Genomic DNA, 19,858 nt, shown 5'->3' on the forward strand with positions numbered 1-19,858 from the left:
TAAAAAAATCCCACCATCTCCACGAAGTGAATGAGGATGAGAGGGGCTAAACTCGAATGCTTATCGGTAGAACCGTGGAACATTCGCCCGCACATCATATATAGGCTCGACACGTCAAGCTTACCACCGCTCCGTTGACAAGCCCGTCGACGACGTCGATGTTTCTGGTCATTATCTAGGGCTTGTTTGAGACGATGAGAATCTCCATGGGTAAGTTGGTGAATTTGGTGTGTGACATTTTAGCCACCTTGGCCGTCGCCTTCTGCAAACCGTCTTGTGTCGCGTACCCCCGGTACGTGACTTGAGCTCGCAGGTGACGAACGACAACCTGTTCTTCTTCCTCTCCTCCTTGTTGGGTATCAATGAACGCGCTGAACGTTTTGACCTCTTCGGCCAATCTTTGGTTGGACAATCTCTAGGGGTATCCCGCCACAATCATCATTAATGTGCCGGATACCGCAGTAACGAGGGACGGGACAGTGCCCCAGCAAGAGGAGTTTCGCCCCTAAAAACAAGAAAATGCCGAGCGCCCGTGTGTGCATGCCTCGTGGCGACCGGCCAGCGTCCCCGTCGCAAGTTTGTCAAGCCAAGCATACCAACTTAAGGAGATTGACTAAGACTGTGCAAAAATAAACAAACCCCAACGTTCGCCGTAGTTCTCGCCACACTTGCTTAGAACGAGAAAGACACGTCAGAGCGCACGACCTTCCAAGGTGATGTCCAGTGTTTATAACTTCCAGAAAACGAATGAAGCTCTGGCTTATAACAACAATGATAAAGTAAAGGTCGCAGCGCAGTGAATCAGCGGCAACAACCCTTGGAATGGCCGTGAAGGTTGCGTGCAGCTTCGCTGTCTTGACTTCATACGCGTTAGTGTGTGATTACTTCATTTGTGCCCTAAGCTATAGCCATTGCTAATTTAAACGAGATTTCAACAGGATTCCGTGACCCAAAAAGGGGATAGGAGGCAAAGCAATCTAGGACATGGATTTCGAAAGAGCACTGCTGCACGCTATGAACCTCCGTGCACCCTAAATACCAAAGACGAAACAATCAAAGCACTGCGGAAGTAAATACCATAGAAAAAAATTACACCATCTTCCCGTAGGGGAACCCTGAGTAGTATGTGAAGCAGCAATGGGGTCGACTAAAGTTCCTATTAGTTTTTAGTTTGTCGTTTCAGCTTCCCGTGCCTTCGTTGTACCAGTAGCTTCTTGACGTAGTTTGAATGAGTGCAGGACATAAGGCATGTTCGTAGCACATGCTCCCGTCTCGGTTTGTAACGCAGTGGGAAGAGCGCCACGTACCCCCCGTTTGGTCCAGAGAGTCGTAGAATCAAAACCGGGCGCCGCCTAACTATTTCTTTTTATAGTGAACTGCGCTGACGTCAGCCCAAACGCTGATGGGGCTGAAGAGACGCGCATACGGTGTAGAGTGCGGACGGTGGATAATAACGACAACGAGGGAGGGAGGGACACATCCCCGACAATGAGATGCTTCGCATCTAATATGACCTCCACTAGAATGCGTGACTCGCAGGTTTACAATGAGGTATGGCTTGTAGTAAATGCTCGCAGTACATCCTTCACTCGTAATATCACGCTCATGCACTGTTTCTACGATTCAAAATTATGTCTGTGCCTGCGCGTGCCCGCCATGTGGTACAAAGGGGCAATAACCTGCTGGTTGCTCGTAACGCAGGCGCAGAATACATTGCACTCCTTCAACTATGTGTTGTTACTGCTGATCAAAAACTTGGGTTCTGAAGAACAACGTTTCGCACTAGCAGTGACTTATGCATTGCGCTCATATTCAAGTGGTTCCTTTTTTCTATTAATAAGATAAAAATAAATGTTTCCAACGCTGGATTTCTCAAGGTAAACATATATTTCCGGTGATATTCCCGCAATCGTTTTAGTGTTGTCGAATTTAGCAGCTAAGCACGCTTAAGAATAGAGATTCGACTGAATCCTTTTAAACTAATATATAGCATTGTATTTACACAAAGGAAAACGTGGGTGATTCACAAGCGCAAAAGGAATACAAGAGCGGGAATTATTCACCCATATCTTGCTCCAGTACTAGCTTTCATTGTTAACTGTTCAGCTTTTCCACAAGGTGGACCTTAACAGTGTTTTCAGAACTGTATTCAACCTGAGTGGAGTGTAAGAAGCGACGCATGCTGGAGGTAGATCAAAAGTATGTTCACCACAATTACCAAAACCTTTTTCTACCTTCAAGCTCCAAACTAAGTACTTACAAATGTTCATGTTTATGTTCATGTGCAGATGAACAAAGCCATCTCTGGCTCTGCTATTTCCCGGTGTCTCACACGGAAGACATATGGCGAAGCGACGGCAACCGGAATGCCTTTTGCGGCCTTCACTAAGTATCCTTCCGGAAATCAATGAATGATCCTCGTCGGAATGACGGGAAAGCTGTGTTTACTGCAGGTCAAATAAACGTTTTTCCAATCCAACCAATCCAATGTGTTGGGGAACGCGGCGTCGCTACGTCCATGGTTTCGTCGCATTCCACATCTTACAGGCCCGACAGGAATGCATGCATTCCTGGGATCAGTCCTAGAAAGGGACCTATAATGAAGCAACACCACAGCGCCATGCCCAACTCGGCGCTTTCGAGCGCGCTGCTTCCGAGGATCATCCTAAACCTTCCAAATTGATGCATATGAGGATTCTTCTTTCCGTGGCCGTTCACTAGTCTCACATTTAAATTCAAGTTCTAACTTCTGTGTTCAATGACCCAACTTTGTTCGAGCAATAAGGCAGTTGCAGAATAAGGATAATAATCAAGGAAGGCAAGCTACGCTCTCAAAGCGGCCTTCATCAGACTTTCAGAGAGCATTTTTAAACGCGTACTTTTCTCTAAAACTAAGAGGTTTGGTTGGCACACTGGGTATATGACCGCGAAAGTCGTACACAATTCTTATCTCGGAATTTTCTTCTTCCGCGCGAACCCCAAAGTGTGGGCAATAAAATATTTAGCGTGGACGTGCACAAGAAAAGTGTTCATTTAAAGGCAGTGATTGGCCATTACACGGTGGATTTATGAATGCAAAGAGTCTGCTTGCGCTCAATGCCTTATAATGACCCTTGTATTTTTTTTTTGTCCTGCTTGCGCCACATATGAAGGGGCTGGACGAGGGCACGCAATTTCTCACTGTCCACCTAACAATGAGCTTTGTGCCCTGAAGATGTTGATGGGCACACACAGCTAGCCGAACAATAACGTACGTTTCTCAGCACGAGCCGCAAATCGGCATGCAATACATTTGATGTTTCTTGGTTACAAGTGATTAAGACGCGCGTTCGCGAAGGCGTGTCGTTAGGCCGAAAATAGGGCATCTTGGTCTTACGAACCCGCACCCAAAGCTCAACGTACATTTCAAGTTACTTGGAGCGTAGTTATCCTCAAAATTCGGGCTACCAAGTGTTAGCACATAGCTGAATGTGATAATTGCGGAGGTATGTGCGCACATCCCGCAACTTTCACTTATAGGGTGGTAACTACTCACCGACAATCGCGCACACGCATGGGCACTGCCGAACCCCTCCCTCTGGTTGTGTTAGTTTCGTGCGAGTTTGAAAACAAACTCACAATGTATTCATACGAAGGAACGGCGACAAGAAGGAGTTTCCTCAGCGACCTGTCCTGGAGAACGCTTTGCTAGAGCGATTTCGATTAGTGCAAGTCTTAAACTTAATGGAATTATACCATTGTGGGCAAAGTTGCTTCATTGCTTGGAAGCATCTACTACAATTTCGCTGATCCAGCCCCCATCAGTTGTGGATAGGCATATGAATTGACGCCACTTCGTTGATTTTCCTTCTGTGGCTTGTTAATTAGGAACTGCTAAGTGTGAGAGCAGTAAGAACAAAATGCTGTGCGCTGCAAGCAAAACTTTTAATTTTTGGTTTAAAATTAGTGATTACGCATTGAAGGTATGACGAACGCAGCGAGACGCTAACGTACTGCTATTCTTTTCAATACAACATATTTTTGATCTTGCGCTTTCACTATTTCGGTGCTTTGAAATTATTCACGCGCGCTTTTCTACTCCTGCTTATTCTAAACCTTGCTTTTACTTTCAATTATTCATAATCCTATCATAATCACCTCGTAATATCTATGGCACCTGAAATAAAAAGTTTTACAAAATGATAACAGCGCAATAAGGAAGCACCACTAAATAAGAGAGCGAACACTCTGCTAAGTGGCAAATTAAGAACAAGTCGTCATTTTTCAGTCGAAGCCGCTTTTGGCTCTGCCCACCTTTTCGCACTGCCGCTTCTAAAGAACAAATCGCATGAAAGTACACCACTCGGGCAGAATATATACTTGTAATTACCACATTTTTAGCGCACATATTATGTATTCCGCAGATTTCCAACAATGTCGTTTTGCTAGTAATGTGTGAATATTCGAAAATTTCGAATATTACCCGATAAATAAATATATTATATTCGTATTCGCTTCGAAAACTATGTATTCGAAACATTTCGAATAATCGAGCAGGTTCGAATAATCGGCTGTTATCGAATAATTGGATTGATTAGTTTAAGGAATGGGGGGTAGAGGGGGACCGGGGCACGGGTCTTTCAGCTTCGGAAAAATTGCCAAAACATCGTTTTTTTTAAAGCCACATATTCGGTTCTTATGTTTTCTATCCTGTGCGTTTTCAAAGTTTTTCAATCGAAAACTGCCGTGAAGAAGCATACAAAATACTTTTCGTATCCGCGTGCTTAGTCTCAGCAGCACAGCACGAAATTTTTTTCGGTCACCTCGGCGGATCCTCTTAAGGTGGGCTCAGCTGTGTAGTAGAATTCATTCACTTATTATAGTCATTATTTATTCAGACTTCTGACTACATTTTTTTTTCAACCTTATCTGTTACAGTCTGAGTGCCATGCACTGTGCCAATATTTTACGTTTCTCTCCGTGCCGACAGTAAAAGAGTCATGCTTGTGCGCCTGTAAGATCTCTTACGCATGTATGTTCGCATTCCAGCCAGTGCAAGGTTAGTTCATATGGCTTACCATTTTAACAATGCGGTTTCTGTGGCTTTAGCGAAAAAGCTTTTCTGATTGTGGCTGAAAGGGAAGTGCGGAAAACAGCATTGTGCGCTCCGAAAATTACCCAGTGCTCAAATGGCGGTCGTGTCTTCTAATTACTCCCTACGGTGCCCTGTCAACACCGTCGCGCAAGTGCTCCCCTGTCCATTGGCTTTGCGAGGGGCCTAACTGCCTCGACATCATTACAGTCTTCCTGGACAGACCTAAGCCCCGTTTTCTGGCTAATGTGGCGCATATATTGCTGCCCGTGCGCAGGCTATACTGACACGTGTCCCACTTGTTCTGCGTGCTGTGGGATTTCAACCTCGTGTCCTAGTGTTTTACCGGTGCAACTTGAAATCTCCATGGCTTGTTTTTTTTGCTCATGTTTTCGTGGGTTAAAACTATGTTTGCTAATCTACCAACGCTTGCAGTGTGCTTTAATATTTAGGAGAACCTTTAACGTCATCTGTGCGTGCATACTTACGTGGATATTTATTTTAATAGAGCAGACCACGAGTTACCTCTTCTGTAGCGTGCACAAGCAGTTTCACACGCGTGTCGAAAAATTGAAACAAAATCTTGTGCGACTCCCTAGAAGATTCATCCACATTTTTACGCTGTAAACATTGTGTACACAGGTCCACCTATGCAGAGTTTAAAATCCGTGTCATCTTCATCTTCAGATGCCTACTCTCATGCGATAAAGTCACTTTCATAACTCCTAACTCCTGCACGTTAATCCCATGGTTTCATAGCGCTGCGGGAGGTAAATAGTTAAACATTTTTACGCAAATAATTTCTGGCATAACGTACGGTTCGCACAATGTCTTACTGTCAGTATCTTACAGCCAATATCTTGCAGTTGTAGTATTACAGGTAAGCACCCAAACGTATTTTCAATCGAAGCTTTGTATGCATTATAGTTGAACGGCTCAAACTTAACATGACGAGGTAAGGCCGCAACACAAGCGCTAACAAGTGAAGTTTTCTCATAATAAGAAAAATGTATAAAGAGTTGAGCCTGCGCACCAACCACAGCCGTGGCTTCGGTTACGCGCCCAACATACTCACCCGCCTGCAGATGACTCAAGCTCAAGTGCTTTCAATATAAGCAACTTAACTATCCAGCAAGGACGCCTAAGGCGAACTAACGCACGTGTCAGAGTTATTTTTCGTCAAGAAGGCTTCTGAAATTTCCGAGTGCATTCCTCTTTGAGTGCAAACACAACACTTGCATGACTAAACTCTACTTAGAGCAATGCGCCGAAAGGTGGGGCCGGCCCGTGCCCTTGTACGTGTTGCAATGTTCACACAGGCGCTCATTGACACACCGCTCCGACTGTACAATGCATATTTTACCACACAGCCGGGGATGCAGTGCACAACGCCGCGTTTCTATTCAACAAAGTGTGATTGGCGTTTTACACCCCAGCCCTTCTTTTTCGAAGACCCCCTTTTTTGCTGACTTCCTGGCGTGCGTAGTACAGCGCTTTGCTAATTATTACTTGCCGAGTAAACAACGTGCATGTTAAACCTGGTAGTAATCTTTATTAACCTATGCAAAAAAAGTGTTGTCTGATAAAATGTACCTTGGACAGATGGGACGGTGTATCAATAATTCCCTGCGTGCATATTGCAACACGTTAAAATGCAGGCCCACGTCAAATCTTTGGGCGCATTTCTGTTAGCATGGTTGTCACCCCAAGTTTATTCGTACGAGTGTTCTCCTTGCACACAAAGATGTGCTCACGCTGGCAATTTCCGAAACTTTCTTGACAGAAAAATGGCAGCATCTCCACTCGTTCGATCATGGCGAGGGTGCGGAGTACGTGGACTCTAAATTACATGCATGTTGTGCTCTGACGGACATCCGGTTTCTTTTCCGGCCGCCATTTAATTTGAGCCGTAAGTTGAACCTTGATTATTTGCTAAATAAAACGCAACGCCTGGCTCAAATCCAATTTCGCTTGATTTTCACTTGATGATGGTGTGCGCACGGATGGACGCAGACGGACATTGGGAGGTCCTAAGGTACTCTGCACCGCTACAATCGAGGGAGTAAGCCGTTTGACTCTCGGGTACTAACTCACGTTCGTAGCCCAAAAAGTAATAAAGAAAAAAAAGAAAATTACGTTCGGAGCCCATTGGGTAAGACGACTGACACTAACTCTGTCTGGTCTAACAGACACAGGCTCAAATCCTGCTGGTGCCTGTGTGATTTTTTGCTATTGTAAATGCTATGCGGATGGACGCGGACCGACATTGTATGGTCCTAAGCTACTCCGCACCTCAAACAATTCTGACACGGGCATTAGTTATTCCTCGGCGTCCTTGTTGGATAGCGAAGTTGCTTATCTTCATAGAACTTTAGCTTCAGTTTTCGGTTTGTAGGTGAGTGTTTTTGGGCGCGTCGTCTACGTCACGGCTGCGTTTAGTGCGCAGGCTCAAATGTTTGTTTTCCCGATACTAAAAAAACCTGACTCGTAGGTTAGCGCTCATGTTGTGTCCTTCTTTCGACCCGTTAAGTTTGTCCAGTTCAATAATAAAGAATGCGTACAAAATAGCCCAATATTCCACCTAATTGCGGTACTTTATATAATTTAGTTCTGGTGGATATCGTCTTCGCCTATATATATTGACAGAAGTACGCGTTGGCAATCAAGAATGCCAAGGAAAGAAAAAGGGAGAATGCGGCAGGTTAGATACATTTTTTGAAAGACTCAAAGAAAGTGGAGAAAAAGTATGCCCGCCAGGTGGGATCCGAACCCACGAACTCCAGAATACGCGTCTGGGGCGATGACCATTACGCTACCGGCGGGGAAGGAACCCCTCCATTTTCTCGGATATTTATGTTAAGGTGTTTTGTTTCCTGCCCTTGGGTGTGGTAGCCAGCGCCACTCGGACTACTGGGGTAAAGGCGGCCTTATTCTTAACCCCCGGGCTGTGACTCGTGCGCCTACGACATGTCGACAGTGGTCGACAAGCATCGAGCCCTATTAGGCTACCTATGGTGTTGTAGCGTCACCATCATCTTCTTAAGCGCCACCATCATCATCACCAGTTTGGCCAGCTGCCCAGGCGGCACAGAAAGTGTGCCCCAAGACCGGCCCGTCTATGGCGGCTTTCTGGCATGTCCGGCCAGCATCCAGGTTCTGGAAGCCACTGATCATGCGTTGAACGGCCAACATTCGGCAACCAGCGCTTCGGTATTTTTCCGTCCGCCCGTGTACGGACGCACAACGGCAGCTAACCGGCTGCCAGATATTCACTTCTCTTACGGCTGCCGATGTTGAGAAAGAGAACGGCCAAAGTACCGCCTTAGGGCATCCGTTTTTTCTTCGGGAAGCGGTGACAGGCCGAAGCATGGCTAGCGACCGGCCACAGAATATGCGTACACACTAAACTTTTTAACACCCTTAAAGGTGCTAAAAGGGTGCACTCAACATTTTGCACCCTGTTTGCACCTTTTAAGGACTAAAACATTGCTCCGGCACCCAATCATGAGGGTGCCACATATTAAGGGGTGTAAATCTTAACATTTTTACACCCTTTAAGGTGCAAGGAGGGTGTACTGAACATTTTGCACCCTTTTTGCACCTTTCAAGCACCCAAATATTGCTCGGGCACCACACCTCGAGGGTGCCGAAATTCAGGGGTGTAATCAACAGTTTCATAGGGTGCTACGACCGTTACAGGGGTGCTAAAAAGTATTTCTTCTCGATTGGGGTGTTACCACGGCACCTTATCGTTAGGGTGCCTAAAAGAACGGTGTGTGAATGCAAGCATGCAAAATTGCACAAAATAGGCTGAATGTTTAAACCGCACATTGCACTATTTCACCGCCCGTTGAGAGAATAAATATGAACTCTCCACATAGACCAGGGGAAAGGCTCTAAAATTGCTGTTCGTAAATTGAACAAAACGTGCTGAATGTTTAAATTCCACTCTGCACTAATCTACTGCTTCGAGTGTATCACAAGGTTCGTTTCGATGTCTGGCTGCACGGGAAGGAAAGGCTACAAAATGCCTCTTGTAGTCCTATAAATAAAACTTTTACGCGAGGCATCGGTGTCCTCAACGAAATCGAATTTACCTAAGAATTTGTTCCCGTATTATTATGCCCCGGGCAAAAATTCCAAAAAGACTTTCTTGTTGGGCTCACAGCACGCCTGTGGGGCCAATACGAAGTTCTGTCGGCACTCTATCGTTCCAATAGCCTAGTCTTCCAACAGGGAGTTTAACCTTGATGGCGTTTGTGGGGCCAATAAGAAGCTCTGTCGGCACTCTATCGTCCCAACAGCGTAGTCTTCCAACAGGGAGTTTAACCGTGATGGCGTTTACCGGCTCGCCAACACGATAAGTCAACGCCAACAGACGCCTCGTTCGTAATCAGCGGCGCGAGCGCGCCATCAGACAGAACCGACAGACGCCCTGAAGGTGGTTTTTAGGGCCTAAACAGCAGCGTCTATGTCTGGCATAGACGCTAGACGTCAACGTTTGTGTTCTGAATTTTCCCTTCAGTAAGTAACAGTCAGACGGACGATAACATAACTATGTGAAGATATGCTTTGGCTCATACCACGGCAAGCGCAATCGTTTGTGGCTGCAGCCTCGGTTGCTCTTCGTCCACAACAAACTGAATCGGCTGTACAGCTTTCTTCGAGGGCGTGTATGCAGGGGTTCTATCTTCCTTTTTTGCGCAGGCCGACGGGGGCGGTCGTGTAAAATCATTTTCGCTCGTCGCTTCCGTAGGGTTGCCACCTTCCTGGTTTTGGACCGGCCCGACCGGTTTTTTAAACAGCGGGCCGGTTGCCGGTCCATATCTAAAACCAGTCGTCATCAGCCGGTTTTTTGGCTTTTGTGCCGTGATTATGCCCGTTTTGGCGTTTTATAAGCGTCAATTCAACAACTAAGACGATAAATACGTGTCGACAAGCATAGGCGTGCGCACAGGGGGGGCAGGGGGGGCGGCCGCCCCCCCTAATCATCTGAAGGAAGCGCCAAATTTGCCCCATGCCTGCCTTGCCGATGTAACACATGAAAGTAAAATTTCTGCTCAGAAATATTTTGTGTGTGTTGCAATTCCATCACATTGAAATAAAAATTTTATAACCATCCCTCTTTGCACTGCGTTCGCACCGCAAGGCCTTCAGTGAGAAGAGGTCGGGAGTTGCTCTGGGGGGGGGGGGGGGGGGGGCGCAGCGGTAAGACTTTGCCCCCCCAAATTGAGAACTCTGCGCACGCCTATGTCGACAAGCTGCGCAAAGACACGCGAGCAGAGAAAATACGCGGGCGAGCGCGCTGCCTCAGATGGAGGGGGACCTAAGGGAAGAACAAAATAACAAAATTCTACCGCCGCGGTCAGCAATTGCGGTTACTTTTCAGTGAAGCACATGCAGAGCGATTAACCAAGCTCTCAATCACTTTCAGTACAAACGTTATGTTGATTTCTCTCTAAGAAAACACTACAATAAATGGCACTGCATGTTAAAAAACATGGCGTCTTTTTTCAACACAATCCCCCCTCCCCCCCCGGAAGGCCCGTTTTTTTTTTCGGGGAAAGGTTGTAACCCTACGCTGCTGTTCTGCCTACCTGCTTGCTGTACCTATTACGTCGCCGCCACCGCAAATCCCCACTTGTTACAAACTCAGAGGTTTTCGCACTGTTAGCAGTCGTTTTACACGATGGGTTTGATGCGCCTGACATGCCAGGAGTGACATCGCTTGTAGTATTAGAGCGACGTTGCTTGTCTGCAAGACGGTGCCGGTCAAACAAGCGTTATCAACGCCATAATTCTAACGGCACATTCCATTTATTTCGAGGCTGCCGTGGCTTGCGCAGATAAGGTCGGGTTGACTGCGATAGCTTTGCTTGAGTCAAATAATGGAGCTTTGGCTCAATCGCTTGCAGCGCTAGCAATGCGGCCTCGTCTGCAAGACCGGTGCGTGAGAAACAAGGGTTAGGACAGCCAGAATTTCAAAAATGCAGCATAAACTAGACCATCGTTAAAGGAGGCGATGACTAGACACAAGCAACAATATTCGTTGACAACTTACGTAAGTATAGAGTTGTTTTAGGCGACTTGAACAGGCCCGCCGACATAGCTGTTTGTTAACGCGTCCGTTTACTGTTTTGTAGGTCAATGGTTCGATTCCTCGTCGAACGTTTTTTTTTTCTTTTTTCTTTTTTTTTTTTACGTGAGGGTTTCATTAGCTCCTTTTTTAACGACCAGGGTAAGCACCTGTTCCTTGCTTTCTATCACGCCGACATTTACCGCCCTCTTCCTAAACCCAAAGTAGCTCGTTTTCTCGCACGTTCTCTCTTGAGAAGCCCGCCGTGAAAACAAAACCAAAACAAACGTCAAACCTCTTTACAATATCAGTATATATGTCAATTACTTTATGTGTATTCACTTTTTGTGTTTAAAAACCTTAAATTTAAGTTATAAACACATTTCAGACTTTGAAAGCAGAAAGATAATTACCAACATTACAGTAGTAACACAATTTTCGTCAAACATAGAGGTGCTGCATTTGAAGTCTGGCAACTATCTCTCACTTTTGTGTGTGTTTTTTCATGGCGTTTTGTGCCAAGTGGTTGGTGGCGTGATTTAATCTGTTTTATCTATTTCAAGCTTAAATCATAGTTATAGAAGCTTTATGGGTGATGTCTACCCTTCTAACCTACGCGTGTGTTGAACATGGGGACCCCGGAAGAACGATCATCGCCGGATAAAATACTGCGCGTCAAAAGTGGATGACATTGCATCAGAACAAAGCGTGTTCGTGTGTCCGCGAGATGAAGACGACAGTGAAGGAGAATTTTACGTTTGAAACATCGTTTTTGCTCGGGTAAGTACGCATTTTTTATTATTCTGTATTTGGTTGGAATGAGTTCTGGTGTTTATGGGTCAGTAATTCGCTAGACCCCCATCTCGTTTGCTCTGAGAGCCTACGTGAGTTAGTATACTTGTTTGGCGCCCAGTCCACCGTTTCCGCAGAAGTCAGCATCAATTTACGCTGAAGCTAGACCTTGGCTACGATGCTCGCGCTATGGTACACGGCTGCTAATAATTTCACATCACGCAAGGCTCTTTAACACCGGGGCGTTTGTTTATGTGTCTCTCAAACAGTGCCTTTGCGGTTGCAGATCGCAGTCGCAATTTCGCGTGAGTGGCACAACGCTGTGATTAGTCCTCCCTCGTGAATACCCGCGGTATACCAAGGAATAACATGAACAGGAGGTTCCCTGGAAGTGCATGTGAAAACGCGTACACGTGATTCCATGGCTGGCGTCTCGTAGGTGTTGTGAAATCTCTCCCCCCCCCCCCCCCCCTTCACGAATTCCGTGCAGTGCGCTTCGCAGCTATTGCGCTCGCGAGACCGGCGACCGTACGCCTCGCGGTCTTCGGGCCGCGATATGTGTGCTGTTCTCGTGAAGCTCGACAACAGCGAAATTGCCGTACTCGCTCGCCAACGCGTCCCGACAGCGTACGCGTCGACCGGGTGCTGACGGAGTTGTGCTGGAAGAAAAGCAGGCAAGAGATGAGGGCGCACGAGGTGTAGTTAAACATGAGAATTTACAAAGTGCAAGGTGGAGAAAATAGTATGCAAGGGCCGGAAACGGTGAGAGAGTTCGGGCCGCGTGCCAGCGAACGAGTGCGGTAATTTACGTTGCCGAGTTTCACGAGTCCGGCACGAATATGACGACGCCCGTCTGAGAGTTCATAGAGGTATAGAATTCACATACGTGCAAATTGAAGGTGAAATGCGGGCATGTGGCCTCGCAGGGAGTTAGCATAGTCTCGGGGTAGTGGGGGAGATTTCACAACGCCTACGAGGCGCCTGCCGATTCTGTCAGAGTAGCTCTCGTGAAGTCTGGGGCTTGATATCAGAGGCATATGTATTGTTTAAATTAGTGCAGAAAATTGAGCCAATTCGCAAGTTCTCATTTTCGCAAAACCGCAGGCCATACAGAGACTAACAAAAAAGCTGTAGGCACTCACTCAACTCGATTTATATTGGAGAATTGAACGTGCAGATACAAGTCAGACATTGAAATGGAGGAGCCTCAACTATCACACACCAGTTCCGATTGAAAGCAAGGGATACAGATGAGCTGCTAGCATGCGTTCCATGCAAATTAGCTCAGTAGCTAGCTTTGCATATATCATGCATACCCCACTCACAGTACCTGCAGGTCTAATAAATACATTCTTACTGTGACCTACATTTCACTTGGGGTGTTCCGGGAATGTTCTTATTAGTGCCTTGGAGGTTACTGTCTTTAAACGATTAAAAATCTACTTGATGTAAGCATTCGTGCTTTGTGTGTGCTCTTCTTGTATTTCAAAAAGTGTCAGCACACTCACAGATTATGCACCTGCAGGTGCTGCTGCTGGCTGTCCTGGGTCAGCTGCCTTCCAGTCCAGTTTCAAAGGCTTTGCCAGGGCCTCCCTTGGCCAACCGACACTGCACCTGCTGTACCCAAGTACTGCCTGGCCTTTCGTTGGTGCTCCGTACGCTTTGCCGCCAGGAATGGTCATTCATCCATCATCTGGCCGCTTGGACCACCCGTTCAGAAGTCAGCGCATTTGCTCGACACATCGGTCCAGGCACTGCTGCCATATCGGTGCACCCGCCGATTATGTATTTTCAGGTTAGTTATTGCATGTTGTGGAACTTGCCATGATGTATACCTGTTAGCAGTGCTGTGGCCTCTGATTATTTGAAACATTTTCATGAAGCAGTGCTGTGCGTATGGAGCGTGTCATTGCTTAGCAGAGACATTGAAGAGAATCTGGGGCTGACGACTAAAGGGCAAGAAGAGAAATTGAACTGACTTTGAAGCAAGTATTCGTATGTAATCAAGCCAAGCAAACATTTAGGATCTTTCGATATGGTTTTAAACTTGCAATACAAACTGGTCTACTTCAGATCATACTGGTAATAATCATACTATACCGAAAAGTACATCCCGCAGTCTGTAGTATTCTGACAGCGCTTTTTTCGCAGTCTCTCATGACAGGCACTAATCTCAATGGTTGGAAGATAGTCGAGGTAGCACCAGTCTTTAAATCAGGAGACGGTACTTCACCATTAAATTTCCCTAACAAGCACCATATGCAAGGTCAGGAAACATTTCATCCACTCTCAGGTCGCTAATTATTTATAAAATCACAATATCACATTCGAGTATCACCACGGTTTTCACAAGGGTTACTTGAGAAACACAACTTTCAGGATTTGTTCACGATCTACATTGATCCATTGACACAGGCTTACAAACTGCGGTAGTTTTTCTCGATTTTTCTAAAGCATTCAATCGCATTGCACACCACAGACTACTTCTCAAACTTCACCCTAATGTCCTCACTTGAGCAAAAGATTTTCATTCTTCTCAAATGCAGTTTACTTCTAATAACTATATACTTCTTTTGCTCGTGCCACTTTGTTGTCCCCCCAGGCAGGTTGCTTGGTCTATCTTCCATGTTGCATATCCTCCCATGTAAGTCTATTTGCAGATGATGTTGTAATTTATCACACAATTTCTTTCAACTACTACCGTCAATGCTTTCAATCTGATCTTAGCACAATTAACTCCTGGTGCTGCAAATGGCTAATGTCGCTTATCTCTAAAACAAAGTGCATGACTTTAACGGTGGCAAGTCTCGGATTGTAAATACTTACTTCATTAACAACAGCCTGATTACCTCTTGAGACAAAGGTGTTTTGGTAGGCCGGTAGGGGAGGGGGGATTGCATGGTGGATTTCAAAAGGTACATCGATTGGGAAAATAAGACGTGTGATTAATATTTTCATTTGCACTCCGAAACTCGCTTTATTTCATATGTTTAACCCACTGCCGTGGCTAGGGTGGTGTGCTGTGGAGGCGAATGTCGGTTAGATACCGCTTGGTGTAGCCGCTTTTCAGATGGAGGCAGCACGTAAAGACGCCCGTGTTTGGAGATTTCGATGCGCACAAAAATACCCAGATGGTCAAAATTAATGCGAAGCCTTCCCCTACAGTGCTCCCCATATCCCAAGTGTAGCTTTGGCGTGTTAAACCACCGTTTTTTTTTTCATGTTTTTGGTATAGTACCAGCTGCTGTAGCAGGTGCAACTTAAAGGTAAAATTATACATAATGTTTCCAAGAGCTAAATATAAAGGCCATATTGAAGTGCGTTTATGGGTCTATCTCATAGCAGTAGTGAAAGGTTATATACTCTGGTGCAGGTTAAGAACGCCAATGGCTCATGTGGTGTAGTCCAGTGTTTGACGGAATGCCGTGTAGGCAGGTAGAAGCATTATTGCAGTGATGAAACGTAGGTCACTGACCAAGTCAAGAAAGCCATTTAACGGTTTGTTGCTTGTTCACGGTGAGCATGTGTCGTGGAAAACGAAGCTATATATTGGGCATTACGCGGCGCAATGAGTTTGCATAGATATGGTGCAGATTGCCATCCATTATGTTGATAATGTTGGGCGTCGTCTGAACAATGAGGGACTCGAGCAGTAATCGAGAAGATAGATTGCACTCAGTTGTCAGTAATTTTGTCTTGTTCCAGTCGACCACGTGTCCCGTCCTCTCACGGTGCTCTGCCAGTGGACTTGTTTTTGCATGGCCCTTGTTCACTTCGTTCCAGTGCTGCATTAATCTTCTGTGCAGATTGCCCGTTTCGCCAATGTACACTGATTTGCATTCAGCGCATGGAATCTAATAAACAATACCCGGAAGCTTGGAGCGTGAGAGGGGGTCTCTCACGCTGACAATGTCAGAACGCAGCTTGCTAGTGGGCACATGCACAATGTATGCACTGCGTGTCTTGAAAATGTGTGCGAGAGGTTCACCGATGTGTGGGACGTAGGTAATTGCTGCACGTTTTGATGCAGTCGTTGTCCTGAATATAATGCCTAAAGCATTATATTCAGAAAGAAGCGAAGAGGGCGACTAGCAAGAATCCACATTGACATTAGCATGCAGAAGCGTCCACAAGGCCTGTGTCAAAACGTGCTGCAATTCTCGTCCTACACGTCAATCAAACTTTCGCACGCATTTTCAAGAAACACATTGTGCACATCGTGCAGGTGCCCACTAGCAAGCTATGTTCTGACATTGTCAGCGTGAAAGACCCCCTCTCACGCTTCAAGCTTCCAGGTGTTGTTTATGTTTTGAACAAAAAAAGTGCCATTTAAACGTGACACCTCCTTCCTTGCCGATTTCTGATGCCTGATTTTTCAGTTTGTGGGGATACGTTTAGCAGATTGCTCACATGTCTAACCTGTATTTGTGCTTGAGCAGTCAAACGCTGATGTTAGCAGTGAAGTAGGTGAAAATTGTACTTTGATTGTAGTTGTGTGCAGATTACCTACATTGTGTTAATTCGTAGAAAAGCAAAATTGAGGTAACCCTGCTAACTGTTCTGCATTGCAGCATTTTATTATGCGAACGTTAAGGAGTTCAGCTACTTGTTAAAGGTGAAATAAACAGTGGTACAAAAAGAAGAGCATCTACTAAACAGAAATATCTTCACAATCGCAGGATGCCAACGGTCCGCCTACCAACTTGTGTCCTGCATCGTTTCTGCTGGCTGGAGCGGTTCATGGAGCATTTTCCAGCTTCTCAAAGTTTGTGGTCAAGCGCTCCTCCAAGTGAAAGATGCCGCAGAGGGATCTTTTGTTTTAATGCCACAATTTCACGTGCTCAGCAGCAAATTTACTCGTAAGGCTTTTTAAATATTCATCACCCATGAGGGCATGTTACCTTCGTCTTCGGTGGAATGTGTCTGCACTCAGGTTATTTGTGACAGAAACAAGTGGACCACGTCATGAGAGTCATTGAGGCCTTGTTGATTGTGCATGCTCTGAAATGACATTTTCATTAAGCTGAATACTTTCCACATATTACGATTTGTGAACAAATTATGGTAAAAGTCATGATTATTTGTACTACACTGCAGGAAGGAAATGCCAACATACGTTTTAAGCACCTCTGATATTTCAGATCGTTGGCTGGTGAGCAATAAAACAAAACTGAAATTTTTTAAAAGTAAAATCAAATATTCGTTGTCACCAGTGCATGACCATAGTAAAAGCTATCTAGTCACCAAATTTAGAATTAGACACGAAATGCCAAGAAAAATAGGGAAATAAACTAGACAGCTGGCTACAATAAACCAATTCGTAAAATTCCTCAATGTCTATCAAGTGATGATTCAGGCGGGTTAGTTAAGATGTCAGTGGGTTTACACACCCAACTTGCAGGGAAGCACATGAGCTCCCAATATTAACATGTTTTTAGTGAAGACCGTCTTCCTTCATTAAGCTGCTTTGCACATTGATGCCAGTCTGATAAATGTCCTGAATTTTTGTTATGATCAATCTTTGTATGGGAACCATATATTTTTATATGATGTCGCTGTGTATTTCTGAAACTGTATCTAGTCACTAATTCCAATTTGTCGTGGTCAGGTTTTTTCAACTGATTCGTAGCTTTTTTAACAATTATGGTATATTTTGTGTGCCTAACGGAATGCCTCATTGCATGTTAGCCTATGTAGTGTTGAAAGCGGACATTTTGCTTCAAAGTGGAATGTCGGGCTAGCAACAAGGTACTTCGCGTGCTGCTCACTTTCATTCATGCCATTATTTTTTATATTATCATTTAAAATTAAAAGCCAACCAATTTGCTGTCGTTTTAATTTTGTCACCTACTTTATACTTTCTTTTTTTTTCAACTTTGTGTAAGGATTGACTATCCATATTTTTATGATACCAAGGCGTTGGACTGGGCTAGCTGGTACATGTTTGAATGGATGAAAAACCATAGGAAAACCCAGGACACAGAAGAGAACGACGGGACAAACTTGTGCCGTCATTCTGTTTTAACTGTTTCCTGTGTTTACCACTGGTTTCTTATGCATTCAAACATTTTTTATGAGTTTGTTGAACAGTGATTAGTTTAGGTGTGTTCACTGTAGCATTTGTATAAGTGCTCTCTGCTTTTTTTTGAGCCAATACCCCACCACCAGTCTTCATGAGGTGGTCTTTTGTAGAAATAAGTTGAAATAAATATTTGTTTGCATTGCTTTACATGTTTTGAAAGAATTTCTTGTTCATTCTTGTTTTATTCAACCCCGTTTCAGAATCCTGCTTAAGGCATTTCCTCTGTTATTTTTTTCAGAACCAGGAAGGGTGCTCATCCTCGGTTCTTGCTGAAGCAGCAGTATCCATACTTCACACGTGAGCTCTGAACACACAGTAATTATGGTATGAAACATTCTACCAGTATAAGCCTGCTTTGTAGACGTCATTGTAGATGTCAAAGCTCTTGACAGTGTAGTCCAATGTCTGGTGTAACGGGCAATGTCTACAACTTGTAAAAATTAATTTTGCGGCTATAATGTTTGTGATTATTTTAAAATGCACGTCAACTACTATTTAGAATCGCTGTCTAAATTGGCAGCCATTTTCCTGGTGGATACAGAAAGTGAAAAAGCGCATGTGTAGAGATTTCAGTGCACCTTAAATGTCCCAAATTTGCTAAAGCTAATCCAAAGCCCTCCTTGTGGTGCACTTCATATCCCATGTACAGTTTTGCGTAACAACAGCTAAAAATTTATGATCAATTTAAACTTATTTGAATGTTTTTAAATGCAAATATTCTCAGTTTAAGCTGCCATATTTAGAGTAAAATATTTTGTAACAATTATATAGCTACCAAAGGTTTATAGAAAAGCTTTTTGCTTTTGGTTGTGCACCTTCTTATCAAAAGAAAAATGTTGTTAAGAAAGGCAGAAGAAACCCAACTATGGAAATTAGCAAACCCTAAAGCTGCGGATAGAATGAATGTTTTGTAGAGAATCTTTTGCTGATTTCAGTTCTAGTCAACTCTAAAAAAGTCTATCGACGTAGAATGCTTACCGTGAGGCACCTCGTAATACTAGCCAAAACTAATGGGCCCTGGCTGTTGGCTTTTCATTTGCAACAGTGACAAATGACCCCACATCCACCGGCAGGGACATAATGCAAGGCACCATGTACAAGCTAGCCTCATGATAAAATAATGTTTTCTGAACAATGGCATTACATTTCAACCATGGGCTTCACCAGGGAACTTGTATGCATTGTTCTGTGATGTTTGCAGTTCTTGTTATTGCTATGTGGGGTCATTTAGTCTAAAGGTATGTTTATAAAACTCCAAATACCACCAAACCTTGCAAGTGCTGTACCATATGAATATTTTTCCGTAAAGCAAAAACAATAATGCAAACGAAAATAAATGGCTTGGGTACCCAACTTTTATAAGTAGATTATGAGCCGCAGTACGGAGGGAACTATATTATGAGCCGCATTACGGAGGAAACTATACATTTTGCATTTGGTCTTCCTTGATATTGAACCTTCCTGCTCAGCTCAAGAATAAGGCACTAAACATTGCAGGTAGCTACCTTGATTGGAAGTTTGATGCAATACTAAGAAGCCAAGGGTTTTAAGGTTCAAGGAAGTTTTGTGTGGTTGAAGTGTTGCACACCTAATTGCTTTCACTGCACAGCATGGTTAGGCTCTGCAGTGAATCTCGAAGGATGTGTACTGCAGTTCGGCAAAGTGAACATATAATTGGTTTTTTACGAAGTTTTGGGTAATCAACTACCTCTAAAGTTATAACTGTACTGAGATGTGGCTCCTGACTTTTTAAATTGATGTTTTAACAATCGGTGACACAAGTTCAAGGAAATTATCAGCTGATGTTGAGCTTCAATGGAATGTCTCACAGAACCGA

General features: G+C 44.5%; 1 long non-coding RNA gene across 1 annotated transcript; it reads left to right on the plus strand.

Annotated features, from left to right (window-relative positions):
* Positions 1-11,258: 11,258 nt before the first annotated feature.
* LOC144179423 (uncharacterized) lies at positions 11,259-18,101 on the plus strand. Its single transcript, XR_013324222.1, has 3 exons — positions 11,259-11,927; positions 13,465-13,734; positions 16,619-18,101. It is a non-coding gene; the product is annotated as an uncharacterized LOC144179423 (long non-coding RNA).
* Positions 18,102-19,858: the final 1,757 nt, after the last annotated feature.

This window comes from Haemaphysalis longicornis, unplaced genomic scaffold, assembly GCF_048455015.1.
Source record: "Haemaphysalis longicornis isolate Haplotype H1 unplaced genomic scaffold, Haemaphysalis longicornis Haplotype H1 scaffold_4, whole genome shotgun sequence".
NCBI classification, from domain to species: Eukaryota; Metazoa; Arthropoda; class Arachnida; order Ixodida; family Ixodidae; genus Haemaphysalis; species Haemaphysalis longicornis.